Genomic DNA, 16,192 nt, shown 5'->3' with positions numbered 1-16,192 from the left:
GAACACCCTGGATTTTGTTGAGAAGGTGAGAGATGTCATTATGGAGGCAGATGAAACCATGGTCTCGTACGACGTTACATCTCTCTTCACTTGCATCCCAGTTACAGAAGCGTTGGAGGTAGTTTGTAAGAGATTACAGGATGACACCAACCTCAGCAACAGGACCACTCTCAGCATCGACCAAGTGTGTTTGAACTGTGTCTTCATTCCACCTACTTCACATACAAGGGTCAGTTCTACAGGCAGAAACATGGGTGTGCCATGGGCTCCCCAGTTTCACCCATCGCGGCCAATTTGTACATGGAAGAAGTGGAAAAGAGGGCTTTGCTATCCTACCCTGGAACACCACCAAGCCATTGGTTCAGGTATGTCGATGACACCTGGGTGAAAATTAAATCTCAGGACGTACTACATTTCACTGATCACATTAACTCGGTGGACCAACACATCAAATTCACCAGGGAGGATATGAAAAGTGGCAGGTTAGCCTTCTTAGACTGTGAGATTTCCATCAGTAATGGGGGACATCTAAAACCTGACGTGTACCGTAAACCTACACATACGGATCAGTATCTAAGGTTTGACTCTCATCATCCACTGGAGCACAAACTGGGTGTCATCAGGACGCTACAACACAGAGCGAACACCATCCCCACTGACACAGCGGCCAGGGAGGCAGAAGAACAGCACATCAAGAAGGCCCTGAGTAAATGTGGTTATCCCAGCTGGACTTTTGTCAAAGCTGGGAAGGCACCTAAAGAAAGCTCCAGCCGATCCAGCAGAGAAGGACAACCGCTGCCTAAGTGAAAACCTGTAGTGATCCCATATGTGTCAGGAGTATCGGAGCAGTTGAGACGCATTTTTTCTAAACACCGGGTCTCTGTGGCTTTTAAACCCCAAAATACGCTGCACCAAAAACTGGTCCACCCCAAGGATCGGGTCCCCCGACACAAACAGAGTAACATAGTGTACGCTGTTAAGTGCCAGGAGGATTGCCAGGATTTATACATGGGGGAAACCAAACAACCTCTAGCGAAGTGGATGGCACAACACAGAAGAGCTACCTCGTCAGGGCAGGACTCTGCAGTCTATTCACACCTACAGGCCAGTGGACACTCTTTCAATGATGAGGATGTACACATCCTGGACAGGGAGGAACGCTGGTTTGAGCGCAGAGTCAAGGAGGCCATTTACGGGAAAAGGGAAAGACCATCTCTGAGCCGAGGAGGGGGCCTAAGGGTACATCTGTCACCATCTTACAATGCTGTGATTGCAGCCATTCCCCAACTCTCTGTGAATAGTACTCATGGCCATTGATCAGTGTTCTTTGATCAGTGGGTTTTGGTCAGTGGTCATGAAAATTTGCATAATTATGATTAAGGAACTGGCCTCCCAGCCCATTGTTCCTTCAGTGGGCTGGTTTCAGTCATTGTGCAAATGTACTGTTTATAAACCTGCAGCCAGCTGAGACTGAAGAAGTCACTTGGATGAGTGACGAAACGTTTCTCCCACAAAACGCTACGTCCAGATGAACAGATTCAACTTTTGGAGATTTACTTACCTGGATGATTGAGCACACATCAAGACGTGTGACACATTAGTTTAAGCTCAGTGAGTTCACAGAGTTCCTTTAGCCAAGTTTTATAATTCCTCTAAATAATAACATGAAGCCTAAACACACAGCGCATTAAAAACTACCTCTGCTTCCTCTGATTGGCTGTTGTTGATGACTTGAGATTTTCTGTGACTGTACGTGATGGCATCTCTAACTTCTCCATCAGCTGAAATGAGCCAGAATGAACAGCAAATGGATTTACTGTTTCATTCTGTGAGAAAAATATTAGTGAGTACCACATTAAAATAATTTACTGTGAAAAACTAAAGTCTGAGTCTCACCTTTAGTTTTCCTGTGAACACATCGTCTCCCTAATAGAACCAGTAACACCAGTAAGAACCCACAGATCGATTTAAGAAATGACAACACAGAGAGAGCAGTGGAGGACAGTGATGGAGGAGAAGTGGATGAAGATGGAGGTGTGGATGTAGGTGGAGGTGTGGTGGTGTGTTTGTCTAAAATAAAGCAAACACAGTCATTAAGTTGTCGTCACATTGTGATGTTGAAACCTGCAGAAACACAGACAGGTGAGTGTGTCACCTGTGACAGTGATCCAGCTGGATGGAGACTCTCCATGACCGCTGATGTCACACTTGTAGAGGCCTTCATCAGACCTGGAAACATGCTGGATGGTCATGTGACCTGTAGGCTGCTTCCTGATGAGGGAGCCATCTTTATAGAAAGCAGCTGGGAGGTTGGAGGGAGTGGTCTTTGTTTTACAGAGCAGAGTGACGTCATCTCCCTCCATCACAGGGAGGACAGGACTCTGCAGGATCACTGATCCACCTCAACACAGAGACAAACTACAGCATTTCATCCATTTACACACAGCTTCATCAACACTAACTCCACACACTCAGCTTACCAGTGACTGTCAGGTTAACCATGTTACTGATGGGACCCTCTCTGGACTCACACCAGTAAACTCCACCGTCCCATGTGAAGATGTAGCTGATGTTGCAGGAAGAACCAGTACCTTCTCCCCATCCATCTCCACACCTCTGAGTCCTCTGTTGTTTGCTTGTGTTTCTCCTCAGAGTCCATCCAGCAGAGCTGTCGTCCTCCTCACAGCTCAGAGACACAAAGTCTCCTTTAAAGAACTGAGAGCTGCTGGGACTCACAGTCAGACGAGCTGTGAAGAAGACTTTATGATATTATTTACATAAAATGAATTATTTTACTCTACCTCCTTTATACTTAGGAGGTTGAAATATTCAGTGGGCTGTAGTGATCAATTACTGTATGATTGTCATGTCACGCTACAAGAAAGGTTAAAAAAGGACAGGGCACTTAGTGAGGTTTAGTTCATGTCAGGTTTAAACTGTGACAGAAGAAGGTTACTGACCTTGGTTTGTTGTGCAGCTCAGCAGTGAGATCAGAACTAAAGAGAAATGACACTCAAGTTGATTTGAGTTTGACATTTAACAAAATAGGAGTAAAAAAAAATCCACCACACTGTGCAGAACACAGACGTCATGGGTTTTTTTCCGAGTTATCCACTGATAAGCGTAGAAAGGATGAAACAGTTTTCTCTTTAATGTCCTAAACAGAGGCATGTCTGCTGGAGTAGAGTGCTGGTAATCTGTTAATATCAGCAGTGACACAATGTAAAGAAGTACGTTTACTCTGAGCTGACAGAACAAACAAAACTTTATTTACAAAGTTCACACAAACAAAGACTCGTATTATGATGACTTTTACAATGTAAAGAATGACACAATGTAAAGAAGCACCTTTACTCAAGTAGTTAATGGAAATTCTTCATACTATATTCAAGTATTGCCTTGTATTGAAGCTTTCTACTTGAGCTTTGCCGCATTCTGGATTCAAACATTGTACTCCACACTATTTATTTTACAGATTTCATTACTATATGTTGTTATATTATTATAGATAAAGTTACTGGGAAGTCTCTATTTCATTGAAACATTTGTGTAGCAGGTAGGATAAGGATCCAGATGCTGGACTCACAAGACAGGAAATGAACTCAAAATAGTTTTAACGCTAAATTTGTTTAAAATACAAAATGGCAAAATAGGCAGTGCTGGAGCCAGGAGTACAAAACTAGAAATCTAAATACAGAACCAAAATACAAAGTAAGTAAGTAAGTAAAATTTATTTATATAGCCCTTTTCGCAGATAAAAAAAAAAATAATCCCAAAGTGCTTTACAACACAAGAAATGGAAATATAAAACAATGTAACAGTAAATGGCAATGTAAAACAATAAAACAATAAAAACAACATAAGAGGAAATTAATAAAATGCTTTTTCTAAAATGTCTTCAGCTGTTTTTTAAAAGAATCAGAGGAGTCCATGCAGCGTAGAGACAGTGGAAGAGAATTCCACAACCGTGGTGCCACAGTCTGAAAGGCCCGATCACCACGAGTTTTAAAACGAGTGCGCGGTACCACCAGCAGTCACTGATCTAATGACCTTAAAGCTCGAGAAGATGAATGTGGTTTCAGAAGGTCAGATAAATATTGGGGAGCTTGACCATGTAGGGCCCCAAAGGCCCCACGTAAAAGACCAAGACCGGTCTCGAGACATCCAACTCTAATTTTTATAGCGCTTAATAATTTGGCCTAGGTGGAATATATAAAGTAGAAAGAGAATTGGACCCAGGACAGATCCCCGAGGTACCCCACACGGCAAAACTGTTAAGTCTGACATCACATGATTCATGCAAACAGTAAAAGATCTCTCAGACAAATATGACATAAACCATTTTAAAACAACACCAGTAATCCCAAACAAGTTCTTGAGTCTGTTTATCATGATACTGTGATCTACAGTGTCAAAAGCAGAGCTGAGATCTAACAGGACCAGAACTGTGTACTCTCCAGAGTCTGCTGCCATCAAGATATCACTAGATACTCTAAGTAAGGCCGTTTCAGTGGAATGCAATTTATGAAAACCAGACTGGAAAGTGTCCATAACAGCATTTTTATCCAGGAAATAGTTAAGTTGTTCTACTACTACTTTTTCTAAAATCTTCGATATAAAAGGTAATTTGGTTATTGGCCTATAACTGTTAGGAAGAGATGGATCCAGGATGCATCATCAATACGAAGGTTAAAATCTCCCATCATTATAACCTTGTTCAATTTAATAATGGATGACAGGAGGTCTTTAAATTCAGTTAGAAAGACTCCGGTATTTCCAGGGGGTCGGTTGATTAAAATACAATAAAAGGTTTGCAAAGAGCCGACCTTAATCATTTGCAGCTCAAATGAAGTGAAGGAATCCGAGTTCATCAGTCATGTGAATCTGTCCTGGTTCACAACAGCGAGTCCTCCGCCACGTCCCGAAAGACGTGGAGTTCCGATGACGGAGCAACCAGTCGGACAAATTTCCTTCAGATGTATATAATCCATGTTTTGTTGCCACGTCTCAGTTAAACACATGAAGTTGAGAGATTCCTTCATAAAAAGATTGTTTAAAATAAACGTTTTGTTTGTGATTGAGCGAGTGTTGAGCAGGGCAAACCTGATCGATGATGTTTGGTTGGTGCACTCAACAGCTGACTGCAGTGGCACTTGAATTAAACACCTGTGCACCTCTACAACTGTTACACCGGGCGGTGACTTCAGGGCTAACTGAAGCTAATATCCATGGTAGTACATCACCTGTGCCATCAAAACGACTGTCAGACGACAGACGCAAGAGGAGCATGCAGCCTCAGACCATAGATTCTGGGCTTGGAACTGAAGTGTAGCGTTGGCACCCGGTGACAGTAGCTGAATTGGTTGTAGGCACCGGGAATCTTCCCACATCCAAGAAGCTAATCTTTGGTACCTTCTCGGTCGCACTTGGACACCGGCCCTGGTTCCCCTCCTTCTTTTCTTCGTGTTGAATCCCACCGATATGTATGGTACCGTGCACTCAGGTGAGGAACACACAAAAGGTGGAGGGAAAAGTTTCCTGTAACTCTCCCAGCTGTCAAAGTAGCTCTCCATTGAGTCTTTAATATACAACAGCGTGCCCCGATCATAAATATTGGTCGCAGAGACAAAATCAAGACACAAAATGGTAAAAATAATATTGCAAGCTACAATAGCGGCCAATTTAAAACTATACCAGCGAGCTGTATTAGCGGCACAGGCGGCGAAGCCAAACACAGGCGCCATCTTGCTGACAGACACAAAAAGCTGAGAAAATCTGAACATCCCAAAATTTCAAAACCCTGAGTCCCAGATACAGGCAGCATGACAGACATCTTGAGGAATTTAATTTTTGAAAAGTAAAATCTTTGTACTAATACTTTCTAATATTTGCAAAAGTAAAGAGTTTAAAACTAATATTACCACTTTCTGAAGTAGTTTAACACAAGTGGTATTTAAACCACTTTGAATGTCATGCATCTGTATGAGGGCTGGACATAAAACTGTTAATCAATGTATCCATGTCAGTTTTCTGCACTGTATTTATTTGTTATAAAATATTCTGATTTCCTGTTGACCTTCTTCCTTCTTCCTTCTTCTTAGTGTTCTTGATCAAAACTCATCTAAGCCCTCCTATTCTAATACAACCTGAATGTTTGTGATGAAGAAAAAACAGATTTTCATAGATAATCATTACAGTGTACTCACTGAGCAGCCACAGCAGAGATGTGTTCATCATTCTACTCTCGATATCAGGTCAACAGTTTGACCAGTTTACAGTCATTTAAAGTCAAACCCTCCTCCTCTTCCTCTGTGACAGGATGCCAGTGTTGTGGTTTTTAGTGGAAGGTTTCTTTGTCTGACTGCAACAAAGAGAGAGAGAAAAAGCTTTAAAAATGGTAAAAACTGACTAATGACTTTAGACATGAGCCCCAGCAAAATTAGCAGACATTAAGGGGAACATGGGTACCTCTGAGATGCCTTCACTGACTTAAAAAAAAAAGTAACATTGTGAGTGGCTGAAAACAACAAAAGAATTATATTTAAAGATCACCCACATGGTGCCTTCACTGACAGGATGGTGTCTTTGTCATTATAGAGCAAACTAGTCTTATCTCAAAAATGATTTATTTATATTTATCTTAAATGTTGGTTGTGTTGATCATGTTGCTGATTCGTGGAAATACCTCGCATCTTCCTGTAGCTGACCGCAGTGCAGCTGAGAGGAAATGAGCTGGAGGTGGTACGAATGCTGTTTGACTGATTGCATCTCTCTGCTTTAACCACTGATATGCTGTCATGGCTGAAAGGCTTAATGCAGATTGACCACCACTGACTTCCTGAAAACACTACCCCCAAAAAACTGTGAGCCACCATAAAGTCGCAAAACTCACTCCTACCATCACAGATGTCCATCATGCACTGAGCATTAACAACACTCGCAAAGCTGTTGGCCCTGACAACATTCCTGAATGTGTTTCCTTTAAGGATGTGCTGAGCAGCTTGCAGAGGTCTTTACTGATATCTTTAACCTGTTAACCATTATGTGTCCTCCAGTGCTCGTGGTTGCCTAGTTAACGTTCGTTCACCTTCTTGCTGTGTGTGTCTCCCATTGTCTACCCATATTATTAGAATTCTCCCAGTTTAGTTTTGATAATATTTTGTATTACTTCTGAGCCTGCAACAAAAACAATGTTTTTGAGTTCACATTTTGCTTCTATGGGTCCTCTTCCCCTGCCTGCACACAGTCGTTCCATGACAGAACAGCACGACCACAAGCACTGGAAGACACACTATGGCTGTGTCCCAATTTAGCGACCACACGCTTGGAGTACGCATTTTGAGACCTATTACATCACAGCGACGTGACGACCGCTGTCCCAATCCGAAGTGTATTCCAAATGCGTCGTCGATTTCCCCAAATATCAAGTGTGGTCCGTGTCGCTACCCGATCCGTACCGGAAACCCGATCCGTACCCCGCATGCGCAAATCTTACGTCACTTCCTCTCTTTGCCAACATTGCGACATTATGTGGCTGTGTCCCAATTCAGGGTATGCACGCTTGAAGTACGCATTTCAAGTGCGATTACGTCACCGCCACGCGACGACGGCTGTCCCAATTCAAAGTGTACTTCAAATGCATACTCCAAATGCACCGTCGATTTCCCCAAATATCAAGCGTGGTCCGGTGCACGCTTCGTGGTCCCATATATCCCACAATCCATAGCGCGGCAGTGGGTGTGGATAATTTTGCCACAAAATACGGCAGAAGGGAGCGGCTGAAGAGTGAACTGTCAAAAGTTAGTACTGAATATTATGTCACTTATTTATGTGTGAATGTTTAAGAACATTAAAACATTACTGTTGGCCACATGTCGGCAAAGTTATGTGACATTAGTGATGTTTGTACTTTCAGCGGTAACTTGGTTTTAAAGCCTCTACTTCTAAATATATATATAGTTGACCTTAATCTTACAGAGAATGTGATGATTTCATGGATAATTAAAGTCAGTCATATATCCACAAACACAACAAGCTGAAAGTCAGTGATGCTGCTCGGTTTGCAGTCCTGAATATCACGGCACAAGCAGGATTCACTGCACTGTTAATGTTAGCTATGTTATATTGCTGCCTCTGTTCGGTGGTGTCGAGCCAAACGGACTTTAACGTGTGTTTGAACCAGCTGACGGTTCACTCGTTAAGCTGAAAGAAAGATGCTTTAATCACAGGAGTCACACATGTGTCCACTGGAACATCTGGAACTCTTCTTGTTTAGCACTCGTAATAACACAAACACTAAATCCTCCTTCTCTTGTGCTGTTTTGTAGCAGTGTATACACCTGAGACTGTCACCTGTCTGTCTGTCCTGCACTCTCTCTCTGTTTCTTTCTCTCTGATTGTGGAATAAAAGTATGAACATGTATTTATAAGTTACACTTGTGTTTGAATCCTGCAGCTTATCACACATTTGATTTCCATGTGTGACAACTGCAAGTGTCCAGAGTGAGGACAGACTGAGGGACCCACTGCTGCACATCATCTGTGAGGCTTTGCACCCCTGATGATCCACCAGGACAAACTCAGCAGTGTGTGAGGAAGAGGAGGAGGAAGAGCCAGCAGCAGCTGACAGATGGAGAGAAAAGACAGACTGTTCCCTGTTTGTGAAGGACTGCTAGAAAAGTTTAACATAACTAATTGTCTGTCCTGAATCAGTCTTATTAGATAATGTTCAAATAATTTTATCATTCCAGTGTTTTCAGTGTGGGAGAAAGTACTCAGGGCCTTCAAGTTACACACTATGAAAGGCAGCAACAAGTTTAATGTTCAGAAACCTAAAGTATGTATCAGCAGCAGAATGGACCTAAAAATAGTCTTTCTTTTTATTTAATACAAAAAAGTCAATTTCCTACCCTTTGGGACATACCTGTGTACATTGTATATGTAAAAACTGTAAAGAATTATTCTACTGCTCAGCTCCATATAAGTACAATGCTCAGGTGTATTCATTATACATACATACATACATACACATGTATAATATAATATAGATAATACTCTTCTTTTTCTCTAGTTTTAATCTGAGACAGATGGTAAAATCATTATGTGATCCAAATAAACTTGCTGAATAATGACTTTTAAAGTGTCCTAAAAACACAGAATAGAAGTCACTCGGCTAAATTAGAGGAAGCCAAAGCTGGACTTTATGTTTACAGAGCCCATTTTTAGCTCATTAATTTAATAAGAATGTTTAAGATTTCGAGGAGGCCAAGCGCTGATCCAGACTGAGTCACATTTAAATATTCTTGTATATTTTAGTGGATCACAGCCTCTGTAGGTGAGCTGTTTCCTCAGGAGATCCTCAGAAATCTGTATGTGTGACATCAGAAAAGTTTTATTTGTTTTGTATTTTGTTCTTATCAACTGTACTACTTTTAAAAACTCCCACTTTAGAGAGAGAGCAGGTCGGGTGAAACGTTTCAGGCCTTTATTCACTGATTTTAAATCTTTCAATGACAAATTGTGTGTGTGTCTCAGATAGATGAACAGAAGTCCTCACCTGTGATTGTCAGCCTGGGGTGTGTATTTACTGGAAATGTAAAGAGGAACAAAGAAACCCTCATCTCTCTGACAGGCAGTAATAATGTCTTTGTTTGACTGGCATGCAGTTCAACAGCTTATGGGTGAGTTTGTTTCTCACACACACCTGAAGATGAAGGCACACAGAGTAATCACTGCAGCACCCTAAAAAATGCTGTCTTTTAAAAAATTGTCCACTTTTAAATAATTATTTTATATAATTAATATGATATACATTAATATGAAAATGTGTTATTATATTGCAAGATACTTTTTAACATTTATTGAATGAGCTGCATTCAGTGAACCTAAATTCTGCTACTGTTTCTTAAAGAGGTAGAGATCACAAGCTTGTGTACATCTTTGACTACAGGATTTATTCTGCTTCCTTAACAATGAAACAAACTCATCAGGGACTTCCCAGAGTGGAGCAGATCCTACCTGAAGCCAGAATAGGTCTTTAAGCTGGGATAGGCACACTAAGAGGTAAAAGACAGTCATAAATGAGGCTTCATGTTAGCTATCAGATGAACAATGCCCTTCCTGTAAATCACAGGTTTGTCGAGCTGATAGTAAATCTGAACATTGACCTTCTTTAACTTGTCATGGTCTGCAGGACATGCAGGCCGAGTTTTTGAGGACTCAAATGCAAATGTGCAGAGACAGTGTGTTTAACAAAAAGCAAACCAATTATTAGGCTGATGAGAAACATGCAAAGAAAAGCAAAACAAAAATACAAAGAGGAAACTGAAAACTACAAACTTACTGAAACCTAAAATTGGAAATGAGCACTAGGGAAGGTGAATGGCACAGGAACAGAAACAGAAACTGTGAAAGGAAAAGGGGAGACAATGGTCATGTCCAAATTCAGGGGAAGGATGCTCCGAAGGATCCTACCTACGTCACGTAGGTAGAGTCCTTCAACGGACAGGTAGTCAGGAAGTGAGCGGCTGTGGACAGCCCCCTTTTTTTTTCTCCATAGAAACTTCATTGAACAAACAATGATATACTTCTCGGATGAGAGGTGAAACGTCTTCAAGCAACTTAAACAAGTCCAGACGCTTTTCTTTCCAAGCTCCTTAGACTACAATGACCTGGATGACTGAGAACCTTCACAGACATGTCCGCATATGTGGATATCATTTTTCTCAGAAACGAAAAGTAGGTAAAAAAAAAATAAAATTGGTAATTCTTTGTTTTTACATTCATCAGGTCCCAATCAGCCCAAATATCAAAGAGAAATTAAAAATGCATGCGATGAAAGAGTTCAGGTCTTAGGAGGTTAAAGCAGCCTACAGTTCAAATCTGTAAGAATCTAAAGGATGTCTAAATGCCTGAAGACTGTATGTTAACAATGTGATTGGATTAGTTTGTCATTTGTAACCTGTTCTTATCTTGTTCTGAAGCTAATGAAGTCAACAGGTATTTAGAGTAAAGTTGCTGATTGAAGACTTGAAGAAAAGAAATCTGCTAAAAAGAAGAAGAAAAAGATATACGTTTTGTATATCCTGAAAACCCAGAACAGGAGTGGCCCAGCTGGGTTAAAGGGAGTTAAAGCAGAATGTGATGTACCATTAATAGAAACTGTTTGAATCTGGCTCTATAACTGTGTACTTGTGTCCCAGTCTTCTGTCACATTTAAATGTTCTTGTGTATTTCATTGGCTCGCAGATTGGTTCACCAGCAAAACAGTCTGAATACCTGGGGGAAATAAATCTAGTTAATAGACACCAAGCCCAGACAGCACATGCTGTAACTTCATGTTAGACCCTCCTCATCACTCGCTGAGATGAAGATGAGACTGGCAGAGACTGAAGACTTAATGTCCTGTGATTGTAGGAACTAAGCTTACGTTGCTTTAGAAAAGAGTTCAAACTCCACAAAAGGCATCATTTGTGGGCGGCAGCACTTAAATAGTGAACCTCTGATGATTGAAAATGAGGCCACTGGTTGGTCAGCAGACCTAAGTTTAACCTCCGTTGAACACAATATTAAAGTGTCTGCGAGTAAAGTAGAGTAAAAGTATTCAGTTACACACAGCAGTCTGAAAGGCTGATGACAGGGCTGTTACTTTAAACTGTGGCACCACCTTGTCTCTGCTCTGAGTTCTGCTGCTTTTTCCTCATTGCAAACCAGTGGCTGCTTCCAGCGCACATTCACCTCAGCCATAGCGGTGCCTCCCTCCACAACCACGGCTTCCAGGAGGAGGAGGCGGCATTCGCATCATCAATGCACCTCACAAAGGGTTGAGGTGAGTGACTATGATTTGTCTCCTCATGTTTTTTCTAAGGAGGCTATTAAAATGAACACTGCCTTACCGGTTCATGGGCCTGTTCATGAAATGAGTAACACTGAGAATTTGCCGGACTAAAATTTGCCATCTCTTGCCATTCTCTTAATAAATACAGCACCATCACAATAAACTAGCTAGCAGTAGATAACAGTAGATACTAAATATTAAATGTTATTGTGCAGCACCCAAGATAGACAGCGCACAGTGTGCTTTGAGGTAGCAGCCAAGAAAGGTGTAGTTTGTGTCTGTGAACACCCGTGTGTACACCTGTGTGGATAAGCATGTTTGTATTCCAAAGGTTTCTCCATGTAACGATCTGCTAGGGAGTGTGGGGAGCCATAGCCCCATCCCCCAGGGCATGAAGCAGTCATGGAGGAGATCCAGGCCCCAGACATCCAGAGGCCCCAGAGTATGAGGACCCAAGGAGGACCACCAAAAGGGGGGGAACCATGCCACCCTGCTGGGGAGAGCTGAGTAGAGCCCCAAACGAGAGGTCACCCAGCAGCTACAGAGCAGAGGCCAGAGGGGGTTGTAGTGGCGTGCCCGCGGGCTCTGCCGGCAGCCAGCTGTGCCAGAGAGGACCGAACTTCAGGTCCAGAGGCCAGAGGCCTGAGGGCACCCCACCCCCCGGAAGGGGCCCAGCCGGGCCACAGGCGCCAGGCCCCGCCAATTGGCCACCAGGAGTGAGCCGGTACATACATGAGCGCCCAGCCCCAGTTGACCAAAACCACCAGCACACCAACGTCTGAGGGCATCAGCCACCGGCAGGGAGTATGGTGAGGGGAGATAGGCTTCCGTACTTTGGAGGGCCGGAGATGTTCCCAGAGAGGTAGAGTCTAAGGCTCAACCTGACATATAGACACAGATGAACAGGTGCACACAGACTCAAACGTGCATTCCCACCCCCATATACACAACCTAATACTTGGCACTTACCCGACATGTGGACAGACACAAATAGACACTGCACAGACAATCACACTCCCCAAACACACTCTATATCCCAGGTCCAGGTACCCCCGCCCCCAGAGGGGCAAGCCGCACCTAGACCCAGGAGGTGTAACCCTTCTCTCTGGGGTGGAGGCAAGCTGACCGCCCCCCTATCCGCAGTAGCAGGGAGGCCCCGCATCCCAGACCCCAATCCGATGGTCAGCAGCTCCTCCCAGCCCCCCAGCCCTGATGGCTAACAGAACCGGGGGGGGGGGGGGTGAAGACCCCAAACCTCCCTCCGCCCGCTCATATGTAGTGTTGCTGTGTGCTGTTCTAAAGTGCATTTAAAACACAGGAGGACATGGTGCTTCCTGCCAGAGAGCAGCACGGCTCCTCCCGAAAACCCTCAGTGTCTATATGCATTGAAATTGAGGGTAGGGCACCAGCGCCAGAGGTGGGTTGGAATACAACGACCATCCTCTGGATGCTGTAAAACGTGCCCACCCCCAAGGCCCCATATGTATGTGTTTTGTGAGAGTGTGAGTAATGTGGATGTCTAGGTTGCAGAATAAAATTGAGGCACAGGTGGCCAGAAGGAGACAGAGGGGGAGTGCCTCCCCTGCACCCCAGTGACACATCTGCACCTCAAGCCCTGTGTGTGTGGGTGGGTGTGGTAGAGCGGGAAGAGGGAGGTAGCTGATGATGGGGAGGGAAGAAAGGGAGGGGCAAGTGGCCCCTCCCTGGGGCCAGCTCCCCCGCTGACGCCAGTAAGCACCCCCAACTCTGGAACCCACCAGGGCAAGGGGGCCCAGGCCCATCCGGATCGGGGCCCACAGCAGCAGCACTGCCCAGCCCTGCAGAGTCCGGGGCAGCCCACCCGACTCCACCGCAGAGAAAACTGCACCCACCCCCATCATCCAATCATCTCCCAAACTACACAAGACAATAGACACCCAGGTTGAGTTCATTCTCTACCTCTCCTATATCTCTCCGCCACCTGCTTTGGCTCAGCCAGAGGTCTCCGCACCTGCTGGCCCTGCTTCGTCTCAGTCAGAGGACGACACCTCGCCTGATCCTGCCATGCCTCAGCGAGAGGACAACGCCTTGCCTGGTCCAGCCACGCCAGCTGGATGTTCAGCCGAGCCTGTTCAGCATCCTCCCACATCTGCTGCAGCTTCACCTCTGGCTGCATCCGCTGACAGCTCTGGTGAATCCGTTCAGCCACCACCTGCTCCATCACCTGCGACTTCCACGCCGTCATCTGCAGTGCCACCACCTACTCCATCGCCTGCAGCAGCCATGCTGCCACTGGGTCTCGTCTCAACCCAGCCAGAGGTTGATATCACGCGTGGTCTCGTCTAGCCTGCCAAGCCACGTCCAGCACGTCCTGCATCTGGCAAGCCAAGTCCACATCCAGTGCATGCTGCGTCTGCCAAGCCATGTCCACGTCCAGTGCGCCCTGCGTGTGCTAAGTCACGTCCACGTCCAGCCCTCCCTACATCCATCAAGCCACGGCCACGTCTGGGGCCTGCCAAGACAGCCCGTCCACGGAAACCTACCCGAGGGTTCTCGTCCACATCCACACTGCCATCAACCACATGCCAAGTCACCTGAGAGGTCACGTCTACATCCACACAACCGTCAACGGTCTGCCAAGCCACAGAATGGTCTTCGTACTCGCCCACGCCACCGTCGACCGCCAGCCAAGCCGTCTGAGGGTCTTTGTACATGTCCACATCGCCACCGGCCACCAGCCAAGCCTACATGGCCTGCATGATAGAAGCTAAACACATGAACACTTACAAGAGATAGCTGGGGCTCTAACTAAGATTAACGAGGTAATAAACAAAACTTGCAGTCTATTAGATAACATCTGTACCAGAACTTTGAATGTGTGATTTTTTTTTAAACCCTTGCCATGGACCCTCCTAATAAATTATTCAAACACAATAATGGTACCTCTAGACCTGTTAGATGGTTTGACTTTGAGGCTTTTAATCAGTGGTCTGAAGAATTAATAACCAAATACAATATTTTGCACAGAAGACTTAATAGGGTGCGTGCCACACCATCTGATGCCGTGAATGCTGCTCCTACTGCTCCTGTTGCTCCTGTTTCTGCTGCTGTTCCGACACAATTCACAACCTAGCCCCATTCCTCTAACATGAACAGTATTCCTCCTCATGGGCCCTCAAACACTGAAAATGTGTTATGTGTTAATCCTTCACAGACAACTGCTGCTGTAGTTGAATCCGTTGTTCAGTGCGGGTCTGGTAGACAGTGAATGTAGCATTAGAGAGATACGTAATTTTAATGTGCGAGAATTGCGTGAGCGTATTGACTTTAGGGACATAAGTGTTGATTATCCAGAACAGGTGCCGGCAAGGGTGAGAGATTGCTTAGCCAGTGTGATAAATAGGGTTGTGTCAGGGTCTCAGCCAAGCAGTGTTTTGAACATTGTTTTGAGAGGCCTATCCCTGGCTTCTGATATTCAGGCTGTTTTAAATGCTCAGGATGAGTATAATGTAGATCTGTTTCATGATCAAATAGCTCAAGTGATGCAGAGTAATGATGAATCTATCGGTGATGATGAGTTTATTGTCACAGGCAGAACAGTAGCGGCGGTGCTCGTTTAAGACTGCCCCGCATGGCACATAACAAGATTCTGTCAAAGAAATGTAAACATTTCTACATACAAAACAATACCCACAACAACTTGTGCTTCTCCCTTTGTATAGCGCATGCATTAAACTCAACATTACCTGAGCATGAAAAACTAGCTATAGCTAAACAGCTACACACAGAAGTAGGGCTGTGCGACACACAACAAGTAGCATTCTCAGATGTTAGCAGATTTGAGAAACACTTAAACATCAAGATTGTAATCTATTACCATGCTGCAGGGGGTAAACACCTGCATTGTTTTTTCACACATGATGAGCCGAACCCAAACACACTAATGTTGTATCTGCACAATGAACATTACGATCTGATTGAAAAACCCACAGCTTTTCTCAGGGCAGCCTATGTGAGTAATTTCTGTTACAGTATATATGAAGTGCCGCTATACCACAGCTGTAAATACAGATGTAACATATGTTTCACACTCTGTTATCAGCACAGTGGACCCACCGTGAAATGCTCCGACTGTAACCGCATCTGCAAATCACAACACTGTTACCAACAACACAAATTACCAGAAATAAAACATAAGATGGTCCGTTGTGATAATATGAGGCATTGTATGCGTTGCGGTGTCACGTATAGACAATAAAAGAAAACGCCACACAGATCTGCGCAGCCCAGATGCGAGTACTACCGTGAGCCTAAACTAGCCGGCGACTCTGACCACCAGTGTTTGATACAGCCTATTGAAGAACAGAAACCTAATGA

General features: G+C 44.2%; 1 long non-coding RNA gene across 1 annotated transcript in view; it reads right to left on the bottom strand.

The window, feature by feature from the left end:
- Positions 1-2,626: 2,626 nt before the first annotated feature.
- LOC134617711 (uncharacterized) overlaps positions 2,627-16,192 on the bottom strand; it is a 139,677-nt gene continuing 126,111 nt past the window's right edge. Inside the window, exon 3 of the long non-coding RNA XR_010091604.1 lies at positions 2,627-2,747. This is a non-coding gene — a long non-coding RNA (uncharacterized LOC134617711). The remainder of the gene's footprint in view (positions 2,748-16,192) is intronic.

The sequence above is a fragment of the Pelmatolapia mariae genome, linkage group LG3_W, assembly GCF_036321145.2.
Source record: "Pelmatolapia mariae isolate MD_Pm_ZW linkage group LG3_W, Pm_UMD_F_2, whole genome shotgun sequence".
NCBI classification, from domain to species: domain Eukaryota; kingdom Metazoa; phylum Chordata; class Actinopteri; order Cichliformes; family Cichlidae; genus Pelmatolapia; species Pelmatolapia mariae.
The sequence above is the reverse complement of the archived record's forward strand: the minus strand, read 5'-3'. Positions and strand labels throughout refer to the sequence as shown.